Genomic DNA, 12,769 nt, shown 5'->3' with positions numbered 1-12,769 from the left:
TCCCAGTACTATACTCACATGTGGCTTAAAGAGTGCAAATCTGAAAGTATGTTTTTTGACGGGTTTCAATTACACAGCTTTAAAAACTTACAGCGAAGAAAAAGATGCGGAACCCATGGGTTTAGCATATGTATCCTTCGGCTACTTTGCACGCCTGTAATAAGAATACAAAAAGACATTTAGAAGTGAAATCAAAGTTTAAAATGCACATGTGGCTTTACCAAGCTTATAGTTCTCAACAATATTTTGTGGCAAGTGTCAGCTACACTTGACCATGAAAATTTGTTTCCGGGCCAAACATAAACAGCACAGCAATGCAGGCTAGTTATAAACAACAAAATTATGTATGCCATTCTAGTCTATCACCCCTGGTTAAAAAGATGTCACGATGACAAAAAACCCACTATCATGGTAATTGACCATTTGCAAAAAAGTTGATACCTAAAACCATTGCTTTTTTAATGTCCCTATAGAGCAAAACCAAATACCGTATAAATGTAGGGGTGCATTCACGAAGAAAAGAATCTGTCAGTAAATCCAAGCTATGATTCAAATGTCGGTATGTATGTGTCCCTTGGCGACTTTGCACGCCTGTAATAAGAATACAAAAAGACATTTAGAAGTGAAATCAAAGCTTAAAATGCACATGTGGCTTTACCAAGCTTAAAGTTCTCAACAATATTTTGTGGCAAGTGTCAGCTACACTTGACCATGAAAATTTGTTTCCGGGCCAAACATAAACAGCACAGCAATGCAGGCTAGATATAAACAACAAAATTATGTACCGTATTTTACGGACCATAAGGCGCAACTTAAATCATTTTTTTTCCTAATAAATTGATCGTGCGCCTTATAAGCCGGTGTGCCTAATGTATGGACCAAGTAGTGCTTTATTGCTTTGTTTAATGAGCTTTATACGGTAACCCATACTCCTTAAAATACGTTGCGTTCTATAGCCCGGTGCGCCTTATGTATGAACAAAAAACTAATCAAAGCAATTTATTGACAGTGCGCCTTATAATCGGGTGCGCTTTATGGTCCGTAAAATACGGTATGCCATTCTAGTCTATCACCCCTGGTGAAAAAGATTTCATGATGACAAAAAACTCACTATCATGGTAATTGATCATTTGCAAAAAAGTTGATACCTAAAACCATTGCTTTTTTAATGTCCTTATAGAGCAAAACCAAATACTGTATAAATGTAGGGGTGCATTCACGAAGAAAAGAATCTGTCAGTAAATCCAAGCTATGATTCAAATGTCTGTATGTATGTGTCCTTTGGCTACTTTGCACACCTGTAATAAGAATACAAACAGACATTTAGAAGTGAAATCAAAGTTTAAAATGCACAGGTGGCTTTACCAAGCATATAGTTCTCAAGAATATTGTGAGGCAAGTGTCAGCTACACTTGACCATGAAAATTTGTTTCCGGGCCAAACATAAACAGCACAGCAATGCAGGATAGTTATAGGCAACAAATTATGTATGCCATTCTAGTCCAATGCTCTTCAACCGGTGTGCAAGGTGCACCAAAACATGCATGGGGTGCACCAGTACGAAAAGGTGTACAAGGGTGCATCACAAACTTTTAATGAACCATTAATATTTGACTTACAAGATATTAGAAAAAAGATGTAGGTTTCAACTCATGTACAACACCAAGGTAAACTTTTTCCATGGTTTATACCTGTGTCCAGTTTGATAGTGTCTGTGTTACATTCGGGTGATGTTTGGATATCAAGTGATGATTTTTTCGCCAATGTTTCGTAGAAAATTTGCGAACATATGCTTGGAGTTATTTGACAAAATGATATGCATAACAATTTTTCATATCGCTTTTTATCTCAGTTTACCTTTTAAGTAAACAAGGTGCATGAGTTCGTCACAACAACTTCAAGGGTTCACCACACCAAAAAAGATTGAAGAGCACTGTTCTAGTCTATCACCCCTATGAAAAACATTTCATGATGACAAAAAACTCACTATCATGGTAATTGATCATTTACAAAAAAGTTGATACCTAAAACCTTTGCTTTTTTAATGTCCTCATTGAGCAAAACCAAATACCGTATAAATGTAGGGGTGCATTCACGAAGAAAAGAATCTGTCAGTAAATCCAAGCTATGATTCAAATGCCGGTATGTATGTGTGACACACATAATGTGTCCTTTGGCTATTTTGCACGCCTGCAATAAGAATACAAAAAGACATTTAGAAGTGAAATCAAAGTTTAAAATGCACATGTGGCTTTACCAAGCTTAAAGTTCTCAACAATATTTTGTGGCAAGTGTCAGCTACACTTGACCATGAAAATTTGTTTCCGGGCCAAACATAAACAGCACAGCAATGCAGGCTAGTTATAAACAACAAATTATGTATGCCATTCTAGTCTATCACCCCTGGTAAAAAAGATTTCATGATGACAAAACACTCACTATCATGGTAATTGATCATTTGCAAAAAAGTTGATACCTAAAACCATTGCTTTTTTAATGTCCTTATAGAGCAAAACCAAATACCGTATAAATGTAGGGGTGCATTCACGAAGAAAAGAATCTGTCAGTAAATCCAAGCTATGATTCAAATGTCTGTATGTATGTGTCCTTTGGCGACTTTGCACGCCTGTAACAAGATTACAAAAATACATTTAGAAGTGAAATCAAAGTTTAAAATGCACAGGTGGCTTTACCAAGCTTATAGTTCTCAACAATATTTTGTGGCAAGTGTCAGCTACACTTGACCATGAAAATTTGTTTCCGGGCCAAACATAAACAGCACAGCAATGCAGGCTAGATATAAACAACAAAATTATGTATGCCATTCTAGTCTATCACCCCTGGTGAAAAAGATTTCATGATGACAAAAAACTCACTATCATGGTAATTGATCATATGCAAAAAAGTTGATACCTAAAACCATTGCTTTTTTAATGTCCTTATAGAGCAAAACCAAATACCATATAAATGTAGGGGTGCATTCACGAAGAAAAGAATCTGTCAGTAAATCCAAGCTATAATTCAAATGTCCGCATGTATGTGTCCTTTGGCGACTTTGCACGCCTGTAATAAGAATACAAAAAGACATTCAGAAGTGAAATCAAAGTTTAAAATGCACATGTGGCTTTACCAAGCTTATAGTTCTCAAGAATATTTTGTGGCAAGTGTCAGCTACACTTGACCATGAAAATTTGTTTCCGGGCCAAACATAAACAGCACAGCAATGCAGGCTAGTTATAAACAACAAAATTATGTATGCCATTCTAGTCTATCACCCCTGGTGAAAAAGATTTCATGATGACAAAAAACTCACTATCATGGTAATTGATCATTTGCAAAAAAGTTGATACCTAAAACCATTGCTTTTTTAATGTCCTTATAGAGCAGGGGTGGGCAACATATGGCCCGCGGGCCGGATCCGGCCCGCGACGGGATTTTGAGCGGCCCGGGGACAGTTTCCGGTCTAACATGTTAATGTGGCCCGCGGCCACAGTCTGCCACAATCCCCCATTACTTGCTTACTACGTCAAATTACAGTTGTAACGCACAGTAACGCTCCCCAATAGCAAAAAAATTTCCGCCGTTGTTACCATTGCATCATACGTCCATTGTTACGACATAACCACCAACCTTGTGTGTGTCCTAAGAAAAGAATCTGTCAGTAAATCCAAGGTATGATTCAAATGTCTGTAAGTATGTGTCCTTTGGCGACTTTGCACGCCTGTAATAAAAATACAAAAAGACATTTAGAAGTGAAATCAAAGTTTTTTCTTAGTAAACTGAAAAACTGAGTCATCGGCAGACAATGTTTCCAAGTTAAGGTGGCTGTACACAGACTGCGTATTCCGTCAACGTGCGTAAACGCATGCAAAAAACGGTCCGTAATCTGACGTGCGTAAACGGACCGAATTTACGTTCCGAATGTTTTGGTGGTATACACAGGATCCGAACGATGCGACGTTTCGCTTGACTGCATCCTACTTCAAATCAGTTGTTTGGCTGTTCGAAGTAGGAACACCGCTAATTTCTTGCATTTGGGTTATCACCGTGGTGGTGGGATTTTAATATTACTGAACTCGAACACACCGACCACAAAATGCAATTTAAAATGTTTACAATCAACATTATCCAACCTAACCTTCGCATAAACTCAACTCAACTCATTTGCTAGTGACAAACCTTGCTCAAATAAGATAGCAGTACAATAACATTGCTAGTGGAAAACAAATGTCACAAAATATTTGTATTTTTTTTCTTAAATACACTTTTGAAGCAGACAAAATAAAAAAGTACAAACACACAGTGCACATAAGCAATATGTTTCTAAAGAATTTTATTTGCTTTTAAAACCACTCCTGGTACCCTCTTTCGATTCCCTCAAGCGTTTTCTTATTTTGGAAAGATAAAAGGCAATCCTAGCATCAGTAGGTGGCTTCTACAATTTGGCAATGTGCTGGTTGTTGCCTGCAGGTATCCTACAAATAACAAAAACATAAATGCAAAAATATGTACAAATTAGTTTAGAAGTACTTTTGTTTATTCCACAAGTGCAATCTTTCATTTCATTTGACTTTTCTAGTTTGTTTCCATCTCTCATATTAAACACAAACCTTGGTTACAAATTACAATGAAGATGTGAAACATAATACTATTTTTGATCAGAAATCTTTCCCTGCAGTACTCTGAAAGAATATTGTTTGAGTCTATGCCTTACAAACGTACCACATGTAGTAGGTTTATTACAAATATCAATCATAAATCATTTAATTTACATACCTGTGGTGTTGTGTATAAAACTTAAACCATTGGATTTTCTGTCTTTTTATATAGGTGTTGCATATGTCACCTTTCTTTCACATTTTTCCTAGAGAAAAAAGTAACAGGCAGGCCACATATACTTGTACATTTGATAAGCAGATTAAATCCTCCTCAATGTACAATAAAAAGTTGTCAAAACAAATTGTGGTAAAAACCACAAAATATCTATAACCATTAAAAATGTATCCACATTGTAATAAAAATTAGTTAAATTACCTGTTAAACCAAACTCTGCTGCAGTTGAATTACAGGCATTTATGAGGTAGACTTCTCTCCAAAGCAGGTTTCTATCTAACTAGTTTTTCTTGTTAAACTTGATTTCTTTAGTTGATATTGCTCAATCAAAGGATTCTACAAATGAACATAACTTGAAGTGCATAACTCACAGATTGTTGCAGAAACATCAACCAGTACTTGGGTGTATGTAAACAACAACTATGGACTTATGATTTCATAAGCAACATCCTAAATATTAATACAACATAGTTCCGAATTTCTAAACCCTGATGGCATATGTACAGTTTCCTTTTTCAGAAACTTTGTGTTCAATGACATTAACTGCCAGAACTTAGTTATGAACTGGCTCTTTCCTGAACCCTTTACTTGTTTCCCGGAAAGCTATTGTTACTTACATTATTAGCTTTTTGTATCCCGCTGTTGTTCTGCATTCCAGTCGAGCTCGAAGCCTGTCTTTATGCCAATTTAATAATAAAACCTTGCATATTACTTCACTTCTATTTATTATTAGAAACAAGAGGGCTTCAAGTCTTGTGATTTGATAAAAAATAATTGATACTGATCAACCAATCTAGAAATATCTCTCAGTTTTGCGCTATCACTACACCGAAAATCGCATGCTTACGTCCGAAAAAATAGAACATGTTCTATTTGTTCGGATGGCCTTGCGTTAACGTCCGTTTCGTCCGTTTTCGGACAAAACGCATGGTTCGCATTCTGTGTATACACGTCGACGGAAGGCGACGGACCGAAATTTACGCGCGTATACGCATGACGGACGAAAACGGACCGAAACGGATCCTGTGTACAGCCACCTTTAAATTGAAACTCAAACTTTTAGAATATTATTCCAAAAATGAGTTACCAAACGATTTTGTCTTTGATCTTCATAATTTTGCGACAAAACGACCAAAAACAGTCTCAACTTTTAAGATAAAAATTTTCGCCACGTCTGTTTACAAACAGCTGATCGCTGATGACGCAATGTTTATTTTCACAGTTGTTCAATAAATATGTTTCGCGCTCAATATCTTTCGAAAATAAATGCATATTAACGAACTCCTGAACTTGCTATTCCATCGAGGCGTAAAAGTTTAACTTGCAAATCACTTTTGCAGCAAAAAGACGCACTACTATCGTTCTTAGGCCAATGAAACGGTACTTCTTTATTTGAGTTTGCATTCGGCAAAACGTCATCACGCGATCAATTTTTTCAAAAAAAAGAATTTATTACCCATTTATTGGCACAAAACAAAATCGGACATAGCAAGCAGTAGCTCAATTTCGGCACTGGAAACTTCTGGAAAAATTTTACGTCATAACTAAACACTGAAATCATATTTGCCAAACTCATGAATAATTGCGTCACGTTAATTAGATTCAGAAAACTTCACTAACAAAGTTTTTAAACGACTTCGGCAAATTAAAACACAAAATATTATTCTAACTCCAAAAGTGCATTTTGTTCCCGAAATTCATAACAAAGTATTTTTTATGGTATCACTTTTCATGACATTGTCATTAGTGCGTGACCAAATTTCCACAAAAAGCTTGTAAACAAACATTTTTGACAAATCTCAACGGTTACATGTGATTTTATGGACTCCTTTTATTCTATGTTTAAATCAATCTCTATCTGCCTTCTCAAGAAACAACGCAAACATAATCAAGAGATACTTTACAAAATGCAAAACAACACTGATCAATCTAGAAGAAAACTTTATTCACGCCAAAAACATGCAACAGATTTTGAACACAGGCGAAAACATACAAAATAGTATCGACTAAAAAATGACATTTCATTTACTGAAAGCATGCCTTCTACAAAACACACCTTCTATTAAAACTATTTCAGCAACCTTACTGTCTGAGGCGATGCAATGTCAAATGTTTTCAAGCAGGCAGGTTTGTGAAATCAAGGGACACACTAATGAACATATACAGCAATTAGGCTACAAATACAAAGTAGAAACAACAATTGGTGCTGAAAGGATAGGGGTTTGTATCCACATAAGTTAGCCTGTTTGAATCAAAACATAAAAATAACGGCTGGAATTTGAATGAAAGATGTCTTATCAAATGTTACCTTCTGAGACCAACACATTAACCCAGAAATGAAAAACGGAAAGACACAATCCCAGTACTATACTCACATGTGGCTTAAAGAGTGCAAATCTGAAAGTATGTTTTATGACGGGTTTCAATTACACAGCTTTAAAAACTTACAGCGAAGAAAAAGATGCGGAACCCCTGGGTTTAGCATATGTATCCTTCGGTTATTTTCCACCCCTGTAATAAGAATACAAAAAGACATTTAGAAGTGAAATCAAAGTTTAAAATGCATTTGTGGCTTTACCAAGCTTATAGTTCTCAACAATATTTTGTTGCAAGTGTCAGCTACACTTGACCATCAAATTTTGTTTCCGGGCCAAACATAAACAGCACAGCAATGCAGGCTAGTTATAAACAACAAAATTATGTATGCCATTCTAGTCTATCACCCCTAGTGAAAAAGATTTAATGATGACAAAAAACTCACCATCATGGTAATTGATCATTTGCAAAAAAGTTGATACCTCAAACCAATGCTTTTTTAATGTCCTTATAGAGCAAAACCAAATACCGTATAAATGTAGGGGTGCATTCACGAAGAAAAGAATCTGTCAGTAAATCCAAGCTATGATTCAAATGTCTGTATGTATGTGTCCTTTGGCGACTTTGCACGCCTGCAACAAGATTACAAAAATACATTTAGAAGTGAAATTAAAGTTTGAAATGGACATGTGGCTTTACCAAGCATATAGTTCTCAAGAATACTTTGTGGCAAGTGTCAGCTACACTTGACCATGAAAATTTGTTTCCGGGCCAAACATAAACAGCACAGCAAGGCAGGCTAGTTATAAACAACAAAATTATGTTTGCCATTCTAGTCTATCACCCCTGGTGAAAAAGATTTCATGATGACAAAAAACTCACTATCATGGTAATTGATCATTTGCAAAAAAATTGATACCTAAAACCATTGCTTTTTTAATGTCCTCATAGAGCAAAACCAAATACCGTATAAATGTAGGGGTGCATTCACGAAGAAAAGAATCTGTCAGTAAATCCAAGCTATGATTCAAATGTCTGTATGTATGTGTCCTTTGGCGACTTTGCACGCCTGCAATAAGAATACAAAAAGACATTTAGAAGTGAAATCAAAGTTTAAAATGCACATGTGGCTTTACCAAGCTTATAGTTCTCAAGAATATTTTGTGGCAAGTGTCAGCTATACTTGACCATAAAAATTTGTTTCCGGGCCAAACATAAACAGCACAGCAATTTAGGCTAGTTATAAACAACAAAATTATGTATGCCATTCTAGTCTATCACCCCTGGTGAAAAAGATTTTATGATGACAAAAAACTCACTATCATGGTAATTGATCATTTGCAAAACAGTTAATACCTAAAACCATTGCTTTTTTAATGTCCTTATAGAGCAAAACCAAATACCGTATAAATGTAGGGGTGCATTCTTGAAGAAAAGAATCTGTCAGTAAATCCAAGCTATGATTCAAATGTCTGTATCTATGTGTCCTTTGGCGATTTTGCACGCCTGTAATAAGAATACAAAAAGACATTTAAAAGTGAAATCAAAGTTTATAATGCACATGTGGCTTTACCAAGCATATAGTTCTCAAGAATATTTTGTGGCAAGTGTCAGCTACACTTGACCATAAAAATTTGTTTCCGGGCCAAACATAAACAGCACAGCAAGGCAGGCTAGTTATAAACAACAAAATGATGTATATATGCCATTCTAGTCTATCACCGCTGGTAAAAAAAATTTCATGCTGACAAAAACTCACTATCATGGTAATTGATCATTTGCAAAAAAGTTGATACCTAAAACCATTGCTTTTCTCATGTCCTTATAGAGCAAAACCAAATACCGTATAAATGTAGGGGTGCATTCACGAAGAAAAGAATCTGTCAGTAAATCCAAGCTATGATTCAAATGTCTGTATGTATGTGTCCTTTGGCGACTTTGCACGCCTGTAATAAGAATACAAAAAGACATTTAGAAGTGAAATCAAAGTTTAAAATGCACATGTGGCTTTACCAAGCTTATAGTTCTCAACAATATTTTGTGGCAAGTGTCAGCTATACTTGACCATAAAAATTTGTTTCCGGGCCAAACATAAACAGCACAGCAATGCAGGCTAGTTATAAACAACAAAATTATGTATGCCATTCTACTCTATCACCCCTGGTTAAAAAGATTTCATAATGACAAAAAACTTACTATCATGGTAATTGGTCATTTGCAAAAAAGTTGATACCTAAAACCATTGCTTTTTTAATGTCCTTATAGAGCAAAACCAAATACCGTATAAATGTAGGGGTGCATTCACGAAGAAAAGAATCTGTCAGTAAATCCAAGGTATGATTCAAATGTCTGTATGTATGTGTCATTTGGCGATTTTGCACGCCTGTAATAAGAATACAAGAAGACATTTAGAAGTGAAATCAAAGTTTTTTCTTAGTAAACTGAAAAACTGAGTCATCGGCAGACAATGTTTCCAAGTTAAATTTATACTCAAACTTTTAGAATATTTTTCCAAAAACGAGTTACCAAACGATTTTGTCTTTGATCTTCATAATTTTGCGACAAAACGACCAAAAACAGTCTCAACTTTTAAGATAAAAATTTTCGCCACGTCTGTTTACAAACAGTTGATCGCTGATGACGCAATGTTTATTTTCACAGTTGTTCAATAAATATGTTTCCCGCTCAATATTTTTCGAAAATAAATGCATATTAACGAACTCCTGAACTTGCTTTTCCATCGAGGTGTAAAGGTTTAACTTGCAAATCACTTTTGCAGCAAAAAGACGCACTACTATCGTTCTTAGGCCAATGAAACTGTACTTCTTTATTTGAGTTTGCATTCGGCAAAACGTCATCACGCGATCAATTAAAAAAAAAAAAAAAGAATTTATTACCCATTGATTGGCACAAAACAAAATCGGACATAGCAAGCAGTAGCTCAATTTCGGCACTGGTAACTTCTGGAAAAATTTTACGTCATAACTAAACACTGAAATCATATTTGCCAAACTTATGAATTATTGCGTCACGTTAATTAGATTTAGAAAACTTCACTAACAAAGTTTTTAAACAACTTCGGCAAATTAAAACACAAAATATTATTCTGACTCCAAAAGTGCAATTTTTTCCCCAAATTCATGCCGCAATTGATAACAAAGTATTTTTTTATGGTATCACTTTTCATGACATTGTCAGTAGTGCGTGACCAAATTTCCACAAACAGCTTGTAAACAAACATTTTTGACAAATCTCAACGGTTACATGTGATTTTATGGTTTCCTTCTTAAGTATCAAGGCAAACATAATACAGAGATATTTTACACAATGCAAAACAACACTGACGGATCTAGAAGGAAACTTTATTTACGCCAAAAACATGCAACAGAATTTTGAACACAAGCGAAAACATACAAAATAGGATCGACTAAAATAAGACATTTCATTTACTGGAAGCATGCCATCTACAAAACACATCTTCTATCAAAACTATTTCAGCAACCTTACTGTCTGAAGCGATGCAATGTCAAATGTTTTCAAGCAGGCAGGTATGTGAAATCAAGGGACACACTAATGAACATATACAGCAATTAGGCTACAAATACAAAGTAGAAACAATAATTGGTGCTGAAAGGATAGGGGTTTGTATCCACATAAGTTAGCCTGTTTGAATCAAAAACAAAAAATAACGGCTTGAATTTCAATGTAAGATGTCTTATCAAATGTTACCTTCTGAGACCAACACATTAACCCAAAAATGAAAAACAGAAAGACACAATCCCAGTACTATATGCACACATGGCTTAAAGAGTGTAAAAAAAGTATATTTGATGACCATTGAAATATGATTTGAATCAGTGACAATGTTGAGGTCAGTAATGTTTCAACCAACTTTTTAACACCGCAGTCATTACGATTCCCATAAAATTCCTACAAATAACATTGAAGTATTGCAATTATTAAGTTATATGCACCAGTGCAGTGTTGGTAAGTGATGCCAAAATTACCACAAATCACTAATGATGGCATGAGCATTTGAAATGTTTGAACAATAAAGCATGTTGCTGTTTTACGTTTATTTGGGCCGTTATTTTCCTCATTAAACTTATAAACAGATCTGGATATAGTGGACCATAACACATTTTTTGAATTTTGGGTTTTTCCTGAATAAACCAACAAACTATGGCTTCTTCGAAAGGTAAACAACATTGAAATATTTCAATTATTTAACTAATACTGACAGGAGACCACATATTTTTATAACCACCAAGAAAAGTCACCAAGAAACACATTTCTAGGCCTTAAAACTAACAAAACATGGACTTTACGAAAAGTGAAAAATAATTTGTCCATTTGGTATCTTAATATGAATTGAGTTTATTTTTTAACTTTTTAGTGTTGTTTCAAAGTTTTCAGTCTCTCACATATTTGTAAGGTTAAATCCCAACATCCCACCTTTTCTTTGTGTAATTTATCCCCCTATTTCCCAAGTTCAGGTAAAGGTTTGTTGCTTAATAACCCTGACTCATCATTGAACAAATGCTTAGTCACCCACTTTGGCAACAATGACTCAACAGTATTTTGTTGCTCAGCATCTAAAAAAGCAATTGTAAGTTTTGTAACAATAAAGGATCATAATAAAATGCATGAAAAGTGTATTTCGAATGTTAATAAATATGATAATAGTAACATAACCAGGCATTCTGTTTAAATCAAGGATCAAAAATCAAGTATATAAACACCTCAACTAATGGACAAATCATTTGAAAACCGCAGCAACAGACATTACCTGGATTGTTGTGAAAGGTCAAAGTTGAAGGGTCGTCAAACTCATCACTGAATGGGATGTCAACAGTACTAGGATGCGGGGAATCAGCGATTATTTCCATTGTGAACTACTCGTTTGTAGCAAAATACGAGGTTATATTCAAATCTGGACTTCCAGGTGTGGAAGTTTTTTTTTTTTTTTTTTTTTATTACGATAACAAGTAAAATGAGAAAGAATACGAACAAGACAAGAAATACGCCAAGTCAAGTACACGACAATCAAAGGCCGGACCACTTACGTAAAAAATCAGGGCGTTTGTTGGTTTTAATTGCAAGTAGAAACTCCGAGTGCTTTAGCGTTTTTAGAGAATAAATAAATCTTTGCAAAGTTGGTTTGCTTTGCGCGTATTTGCTCTGAAAAATAACATATCGCGCACATAGAAGGATGCAGTTTAGTAACAGTTCTTGGTCATCAGTTCCAAATAAACATAAAATTGCACGAGGTCTAACATCCATTGACAGTTTGCTCGAAATCCACGCAGTAACATTTTCCCAATACTTTGCAGTTACAGTGCATGAGTAAAAAAGATGTAAAAGGGTTTCTGGAGAATCTTTACAGAAAACGCACTGTTGTGAGGGTACTATGCCAACTGTATGCAATTTATCATTAGTCAAGATGGCTCTTAAATTCAATTTCATTTGAAAGGCTCTTAATTTTGTTTCTATCGTACAAATATAGTTATTAATGTATATGTGTTCCCAGTTTGGTATATTCGTTCCCGTACCCAAATCCCTTTCCCATATTTTCTGTTGGTGGAGAGGTGATTCTGTTGTGTAATCTGTTACGTGTTGG

At 35.1% G+C, this 12,769-nt stretch overlaps 2 long non-coding RNA genes across 3 annotated transcripts; both read right to left on the bottom strand.

Annotated features, from left to right (window-relative positions):
* Positions 1–2,506: 2,506 nt before the first annotated feature.
* On the bottom strand, positions 2,507–3,814 carry LOC145229416 (uncharacterized). Its single transcript, XR_013860437.1, has 3 exons — positions 3,131–3,814; positions 2,961–3,063; positions 2,507–2,626 (listed from the first exon to the last, which is right to left on the bottom strand). It is a non-coding gene; the product is annotated as an uncharacterized LOC145229416 (long non-coding RNA).
* A 414-nt stretch (positions 3,815–4,228) lies between these two features.
* LOC145229414 (uncharacterized) lies at positions 4,229–5,877 on the bottom strand. 2 transcript variants are annotated; one of them, XR_013860436.1, is made up of 4 exons: positions 5,451–5,877; positions 5,035–5,169; positions 4,777–4,864; positions 4,229–4,475 (listed from the first exon to the last, which is right to left on the bottom strand). It is a non-coding gene; the product is annotated as an uncharacterized LOC145229414 (long non-coding RNA). The 2 variants fall into 2 exon arrangements; XR_013860435.1 differs by having other exon boundaries at positions 4,777–5,169.
* Between the last annotated feature and the right edge of the window lie 6,892 nt (positions 5,878–12,769).

The sequence above is a fragment of the Phallusia mammillata genome, chromosome 5, assembly GCF_965637545.1.
Source record: "Phallusia mammillata chromosome 5, kaPhaMamm4.hap1.1, whole genome shotgun sequence".
Taxonomy (NCBI): domain Eukaryota; kingdom Metazoa; phylum Chordata; class Ascidiacea; order Phlebobranchia; family Ascidiidae; genus Phallusia; species Phallusia mammillata.
This window is presented reverse-complemented; position numbering and strand designations above follow the sequence as displayed.